The sequence below is a fragment of the Nicrophorus vespilloides genome, unplaced genomic scaffold, assembly GCF_001412225.1.
Source record: "Nicrophorus vespilloides isolate i.1.1-1 unplaced genomic scaffold, Nicve_v1.0, whole genome shotgun sequence".
NCBI lineage: Eukaryota > Metazoa > Arthropoda > Insecta > Coleoptera > Silphidae > Nicrophorus > Nicrophorus vespilloides.
In genome coordinates this window covers 1-8,940 of record NW_017098043.1, presented here as the reverse complement: position 1 = coordinate 8,940, position 8,940 = coordinate 1, and positions in this window count along the sequence as shown.

Below are 8,940 nucleotides of genomic sequence, written 5' to 3'. Positions count from 1 at the left end.
ACTAATTACAATTATTCCACTTTAGCGTATTTAATAAATGTAATTACAATCATTGTTTTCATTGGTTTGTAATTAAACATTTGAAAATGTATTATACAAATATATATGTTTTTTTTTGTTTGTTTGTCCGCATTGTACAATTATGTAAGCAGTAATAACAAATATAATTTATATATGGAATAAGTATTGGTGATATTAGAGATGAAATTTTCTCGATTACTAAATACAATAAATCCAATATTAAACATTTAAATTAAAGTTGAAACTATACAGATTAAAATGAGCGTATAAAAATAATTGCACTTCTCATGTATTTCTGATATAATAAACTCTGAAAATTGTACTTACAAAATAGAAATTTACAGAAATACAGTGTATTTATATTTACTGTTATAACTCGATTATTAAATCCGGCACAATTAACATTAAATTAAGTTAAAACTACAGGAATTAAAATTAGTGTATATAAATAGTTGCTGCACCTATTGCGTACTTCTTGTAAAAAGGTCGGAAACTTTGAACTTATGAAATATTCAGTTGAAGAATGTTTACATTTTCCTCTACTTTTCTATTAAGTTGTGTCTTTACATTTTTCTATATTACCCGATTACTAAATGCAACATAATCAATATTGAATATTAAAATTAAAGTTAAAACTATAGAGAATAAAACGACTATGTAGAAATAGTTGAATCTCTCGTCTACTGAAATTTGAACTTACGAAATATTCGGTTGAAGAAAAGCAACATCTTTAGATTTTCTTATATTACTCGATTACTAAATACAGTATAATTAATATTGAATACTCAAATTAAAGATAGAACTATAAGCTTTAAAATAAGCATACGGTTATTATTGTACTTTTTCAGAGTTTTTTTTTGTAATAAACTTACAAACTTAACTAATCAACTATTATGAAGATCACTAATTTTCTCGATTACTAAATACAACAAATTCAATATTAAACATTTAAATTAAAGTTGAAACTATACAGATTAAAATGAGTGTATAGAAATAATTGCACTTCTCATGTATTTCTGAAATAATAAACTCTGAAAATTGTACTTACGAAATAGAAATTTTCAGAAATGCAGTGTATTTACATTTTCTGTTATTACTCGATTAATAAATACAGCACAATTAATATTAAACACTAGAATTAAAGTTAAAATCACATAGATTATAATGAGTATAATTAATGATTTGTATCTCTTTTAAAAAGCTTTCAAACTTGAACATATAAAATATTAAGTTGTGTCTTTAGACTTTTCTCTATTACCCGATTACTAAATGCAACATAATCAATATTGAATATTAAAATTAAAGTTAAAACGACTATGTAAAAATAGTTGAACCTCTCGTCTGCTGAAATTTGAACTTACGAAATATTCGGTTGAAAAAAAAGCAACATCTTTAGATTTTCTTATATTACTCAATTACTAAATACAGTATAATTATTGAATAATCAAATTAAAGATAGAACTATAAGCTTTAAAATAGGCATGCGGTTATTATTGTACCTCTTCAGAGTTTTTTTTTGTGATAAACTTACAAACCTAACTAATCGACTATTATGAAGATATTATATTATACAGTTTAAAATGAGCATATAGAAATAGTTACACTTCTTATGTATTTCTGAAATAATAAACTCTGAAAATTGTACTTACGAAATAGAAATTTACAGAAATACAGTGTATTTACATTTACTGTTATAACTCATTTATTAAATCCGGCACAATTAATATTAAATAAAGTTAAAACTTCTAAAAAGCTCGGAATGTTTGAACTTATGAAATAGTCAGTTGAAGAAGCTTTACATTTTCCTCTACTTCTCGTTTAATAAATACAGCACAATTAGTATTAAACACTCGAATTAGAGTTAAAATAATATAGAATATAATGAGTATATTTAAGGAGTTGTACCTCTTTTAAAAAACTTTCAAACTTGAACATATCAAATATTAAGTATCTGACGTCTTTACATTTTTCTCTATTACCCGATTACTAAATGCAACATAATCAATATTGAATATTAAAATTATAGTTAAAACTGTAGAGAATAAAATAACTGTAGAAATACTTGAAATATTCGGTTGAAGAAAAGGAACATCTTTACATTTTCTTATATTACTCGATTACTAAATACAGTATAATTAATATTCAATACTCAAATTAAAGATAGAACTATAAGCTTTAAAATAAGCATTCGGTTATTATTGTACCTCATCAGAGTTTTTACTTAACTAATCAACTGTTATGAAGATCACTAAATGCTTTTTTTATACATATTCTTGTTTTTTATCGGAAGTTCTAAATTAATACAGTTAATACAGTCAATAATGATGATAATGTTATTAACATTGTTTGGATAAACAATGTACGCGTTCGAATGCGCGCACGGAGGTATTAAAGGTTCCGTCGCCGTCGGGCGAACGGGAACGCGTATTGCCATAATGGAAAATGTTATTAATATTATAAGCGAGAGGGCTTGATTTTTGGCCGCAGGGCGAACGTTTCGCAAAAGGACGACGTAGGAGGAGGGGGCGAGGGACACGCATAATCGATAAATTCGTTTAGCCTGCGCCCTAATTGATTTACGCCGGGCATAATAAATAAATTTCTGCTTTGTTATTCGATAAAATCACGGCAAGAGATGCTTCGTATTTGTCTGCTTCTGTATTAGAATGTGTGTGTAGGGATTTGCTTGTGTGTGTGTGTGGATATAGGTGGGGGTGGAAGGTCCGCTCACTCTCTTCGAGTAAAGAAGATTTATGGTATGTTTAAGGGATTTATCGGGTACGCGCCGGGCCCTTTGTAAAGAATAGATTGTGTCTGTGTAATTCTAGAGGAATCCTTTTGAGGCCCACTGGACTTGCGAATTGCTCAATGATTTAACCGCGGGGTAAGGTGGAGGATGAAAAGAGGCATAAAAAAAACCTATATATATATAAAAAAAGAAACGTTGGGGATGGATTTTTTTGCGTTATTTGCAAATCACGGATTTTCGAATGATCGGATTTGATCGCAGTCGTCGTTGCAGCAGGGGTGTCGACGCTTGATTGGGTGAATTAGGGCCGGACATAATTAATAATCGCGAGAGAGAGATGCGGGGATATTTCGGAGAGAGAACCCACCGATATTTCGGATCCAGTGCCAATCGGAAACGGACATTGATTGACCGGACCGGAAGGAAGGAAGCTGCGGCCACCACCCTCCCCCGACCATTTGTCAATAATACGGACGCGGCGGTTCTTACGCTCACCAATTTCCTTTATTAAACCGCAAAACTGAAGGAGTGAGAACTGGGGGATGGATGGAAGCACGCGAATGACAAGCATCAGACGGAAGGACAAACAAAAGTGTAATAAAAGAAGGTCTCGAAATAGCAGAAACCCCTATTCCATGACCCACTTATTAAAATTTTAACCGTGCATCCATAATGCAACCGAAGTTCGGGCCGCGCTCTCCGTTTTACGATGCGAAACCATACATCACCGTTTTACTATTTCAACAAGCCGCAAAACTCGAATCAATCTGATTCATTAATTCAGCGAGCCCAAATTGCCGACAAATTTCGAATGCGCCTCGTTGTTACAAAAACCCTACCCACCATCCACCCCACTTTTGAAAACCCTTCGCTTCGGCTGCAATAAAACAATTTATAACGACGATTATAAAAGTCGTAAAGCAAAACGAGAACGCTATCTGCAATTTTAATTCAGTTTACTTGTTTTGTTCCCTCGCACTATAACTCTCACACATCGATGATATCGCCCACCCGAAATACTACCAGCAATTTTGAATTGAAAATCGTTAAAGCTCTCCCGAACACATTCATCGTAAATAGTTCACAAACAATTTCAACTTATAAAATTCGAAAAAAAGTATTTCAATTGAAAATAGCAGAAGTTATCATTTTTTTGTTCAAAATTACTTTAGTTAACTTTGAAAATTTATTACTTTGTCAGATACGATTATTTTGAAATTATTTATAAAATCGTACGTAAATTGCAAATCTATTATATCATAAGAAAAAACTTCTTTTTAGTTGTTTTTTAATCAATAAATTACAAGAAACAGTTAAATTTTCAAATGCAACAATTGATTATCATAGAAACGCTTCCATTTTCAAAGAAAAACCTTAAATACTTACAAATAATTCTATATAAAACTGAAAGTTATTTGAAAATTACACATTTATATTTTATCAACATATACGCAAACTATTAAGAAAAATAAATTACAAGAAACAGTTAAATTTTCAAAGGCAACTATTGATTATCATAGAAACACTTCCATTTTCAAAGAAAAACCTTAAATAGTTACAAATAATTCTATATTAAACTGAAAGTTATTTGAAAATTACACATTTATATTTTTGAAGTATTTCAATTGAAAATAGTAAAAGTTATCATTTTTTTTATTCAAAATTACTTTAGTTAACTTTGAAAATTAATTACTTTGTCAGATACAATTATTTTGAAATTATTTATAAAATCGTACGTAAATTGCAAATTTATTTATCTAATTTAATTAATGCACTTTGAAAATCTGTTATATCATAAGAAAAAACTTATTTTTAGTTGTTTTTTTTAACCAATAAATTACAAGAAATAATTAAATTTTCAAATACAACTATTGATTATCATAGAAACGCTTCCATTTTCAGAGAAAAACCTGAAATACTTACAAATAATTCTATATAAAACTGAAAGTTTTTTTGAAAATTACACATTTATATTTTATCAACATATATGCAAACTATTAAAAATGTATTTTCTTATACAAATTCTTCTAAATTGTAGTTTTTAAAATATCATTTTTTTCGTAAATTTTAATGTAGACTATTATATTTTTTCTATATATGTTCATTTTCGATTATCAATAAATATGATTTTTCAATATCATAAAAAAAATCATTTTTTCATCGTCAAATGTTAAATAATCAAATTTTATATACCATTTAGGTGTTTCGTTGTGTTTCACATATGTTTTGCAGGTGTTTAAAGATTGATTATTTTCTCAACTTAAACAAAACCAATAGCAATTTAATAATAATTATATTAAACACTAACACTTCAAATATTATTTTTTTAAATGTAGTGTGAAATTATAAAAGGAATTGGGTTTTATATAAAAGAGAAAGTGCAAAGAATAAAACAGAAAAACAAAAGGAACGACGAGATGTATCTAATTACGTGCAGCGACGTGGATCTTAAATTAGAAAAGATAATGGACACACCCGGCGCATCCACATTATTGTTATTATCGTAATCATTAGTTTTAAGCGGTCCAAGAGAGAGATTAGATTGTGCCGCGAATTAACAAAGGCCGAGGGTTGTTGCGTCTTCCGACTCGCGCCGTTGATTACATTTCTTTTGTACAAACGAAATATAATAATAAACGATGGTGAATAATAATAGTAATAAGACTCCGAGAGGAACGAGGATCGCGGTTGAAAGGGATCTCTGTTTGAGTTATCGGTTAGCTTAATGATTGCGGCTGTGTAATTGATTTGGATGAGATTTCGGGATTCGGATGCAGAGAGGGAGTTGTTAATTTAATAATTGCCGACGCCCGGTTCCGACTTTCTTAACTTCCTAGAGAAGCCATCCAGACACAAAGAGAAAGAGAGAGAGAGAGACAAAGGATATGGGGATTATGCAGAGAGTTAGAGAGAGAGAGAGAGATGAGAAGGCAAGCAGAGTCTGAATATCATCTCGTCGGTGTTTTGTTCGTTCGAATTTAATATATTACAATCGTCATTAGACTTGCTAATTCAGTCTGCAAACAGATGCTGCCGTCTCCGGACGAAACCCTTCGGCGCAGCGGCAACCATCGCCCAAAACCTCATCGTTCTCATGTCATAACTCGCTCTCGCTGATATTCTAATACAGGAGCGCGCACAAACATGTGCGTCTGTATACAGATAACATGCTAACAATAAATAACCCACCCGATGTTGTTGCGGGCGGATTATATTATACAGTACAAAATTATACACGTAGACAAACAAAAAAACAAACAAACAAATAAATATACAAAAATACGCATTTTTTCAACGCTTTTCATCGTCAAATACTATTGTACTGTATTATTATAATTGTCATTATTAATATAGTATATTAACGAACTAGAGTCTCTCAGTCGCATTATTATATAAACATATACATCAGCATAATAGAACCAACACCATGATCCCGGTTCGATAGACTTTAATATAAATAAAGGGGAGCAAGCGTAAACATTCCCATCGATACTCCTATACCTTTATACCGAATTCAAGTACTTATTATAAATATATAATGATCAATACACGTACAATCGTAATCGTATAATAAACAAAACCACCAAGGTCGATTCCCGTGAGAACGCTTAATATATACAAACTCTACTCGCAATCACAACTCCCACTCCGTATTAATAGGAATTAACTTTGTAAGTAGAATAAGTATTTAGAATTAGTCTCAGTAAAACTTTCAAATACTTAATAATTAAGTAAAAACCTTAATAAGATGAACATAGTCTTATAAGGATCTCAATAAGCTGAACATAGTCTTATATAACTTATATAACTGAACAAATCATAATAACATAGTCCTATGGGAATCTTAATAAGATGAACATAGTCCTATAAGAATCTTAATAAGATGAACATAGTCCTATAAGAATCTTAAAAAGATGAACATAGTCCTATAAGAATCTTAAAAAGATGAACATAGTCCTATAAGAATCTTAATAAGATGAACAAATAAGTTGAACATTGTCCAATAAGAATCTTGATAAGATGAACATAGTCTTATATAACTTATATAACTGAACAAATCATAATAACATAGTCCTATAGGAATCTTAATAAGATGAACAAATAAGATGAACATAGTCTTATAAGAATCTTAAAAAGCTGAACAAATCTTATGAACATAGTCTTATATAACTTATATAACTGAACAAATCATAATAACATAGTCCTATAAGAATCTTGATAAGATGAATATAGTCTTATAAGAATCACATAGACCACATATTTAAACAAATGTACGCAAGACAAAATTTACATTTTACGATTGTAAAACGAAATCCTATTTATAGGACAAAGTAATTTAATTAATTGAAAACCACATCAATTTCAATAATTTTAAGGCGGAATTTTGAAAAAAATTCAAAAAATTCCACTTACGAAATAAATTTATATTGCAAATAAATTATGTATTTTCTTTCGTTCGAAATAAATATAAGCAAATGAAAAACTAAAAACATAAAATAATTAAATTGAAAATTTACATTAATTTTCATTTTTCAAATTGCTTTAATTTTTATATATATATATGTAAATAAAAAATTGTTAAATGTATTTACGAAAAGCTGGAAATATGGAAAAGCAAAGGTGAAAATAAAATAATAATTACAGCGTCGAGGACAATGAAACAGTTCATTCAGTCGGATTTATTTATTTCGTTTGTTGCGTACTTTGTACGTACTGTACTGTATTTTATTCCATTCAACGTAAACCCGAATTTATTGGTATAAATGTGTAGGTTGTAAAGAGAGAGTGAGAGAAATATATAACAGGGTCTCTCTTTCTCTCTCTGCTCGATTATACGGAATAATAATTTCAACGGGAGTTGGCGTGCATGTAATTACATATTTCAGGCTTCGCTAGGCTCCAGAACGAAAAATACACACACACACACACACGCTCAAATACACACTAAACCTTCACATACATTTAAGTGTGTGTGCATATACATACTTATGCACACTCACACAAATTTAATTCTTCGGGTTTTCCACGAGCAATTGAACACACATCCACGGAACACACTGTGTGTGTGTGTACTTATGTGTGCAAGGTATATTTGCCGTTCAAATCCTCCACCTTTGTTTCAGACCGACCGGAAAAACCGAATCTCCACAATTCTCTCTCTTTCTTTTTTTTTGCTCGTTTTCCAACTCGTTCGCGTTTCCTAATTAAATTATTCTTTCCCTTTTTCTCCCCCTCGCAGGAATGCAGGAAATAATTCGCTCCGCAACGATTCGAAACTCTTCGCAAACGTTTGAATTCTTTTGGTTGCGGAGCGAGAAAGTTCGCGGATTTCAATTGAAAGAGTAATATGTAACAATAAATGTGAAAAATTAAATTTAAAGTATTACATGTTTTCTATTTTAGTTACAAAAATAGACAAAAATATGAAGTAAGTAATGAAAAATGAACACTCAAAGAAGTAGTCTACTCACATTTTAGTAATTTTCTCAGAAAGTAAAATAGATAGAATAGTTTCGAAAGATGCATATGAAAGTTGGATATATGGGGAATGTAACGTGTTTTCAACGGTTTGGCTAAAATTCGGTTATATTTGAACGCGAATTACAGCCAAACGGATAAAACCACAGTAATATATGAATACTTGCTACATTCCCGAAACATTTAGCTTTCAAATGCATCTTTTCGATTTATTCTATGTATTACAGTTTTCGAGAAAATCAACGAAATGTAAAAACACTGCTTTTTTGAGCATTTTTTTAAATTTGAACGCGAATTACAGCCAAACGGATACAACCACAGTAATATATGAATACTTGATATATTCCCCAAACATGTAGCTTTCAAATGCATCTTCTCGATTCATTCTATGTATTCCAGTTTTCGAGAAAATCGACGAAATGTGAAAACACTGCTTTTTCGAGCATTTTTTAAACTTTGAACACGAATTACACCTAAACGGCTAAAACCACAGTAATATATCGATACTTGCTAGATTCCCCAAACATTCAGCTTTCATATGCATCTATTGGTTTCATTCTATCTATTATATTTTTCGAGAAAATCAATGAAATGTAAAAACACTGCTTTTTCGAGCATTTTTTAAATTTTGAACACGAATTACACCTAAATGGCTAAAACCACAGTAATATATCAATACTTGCTAGATTCCC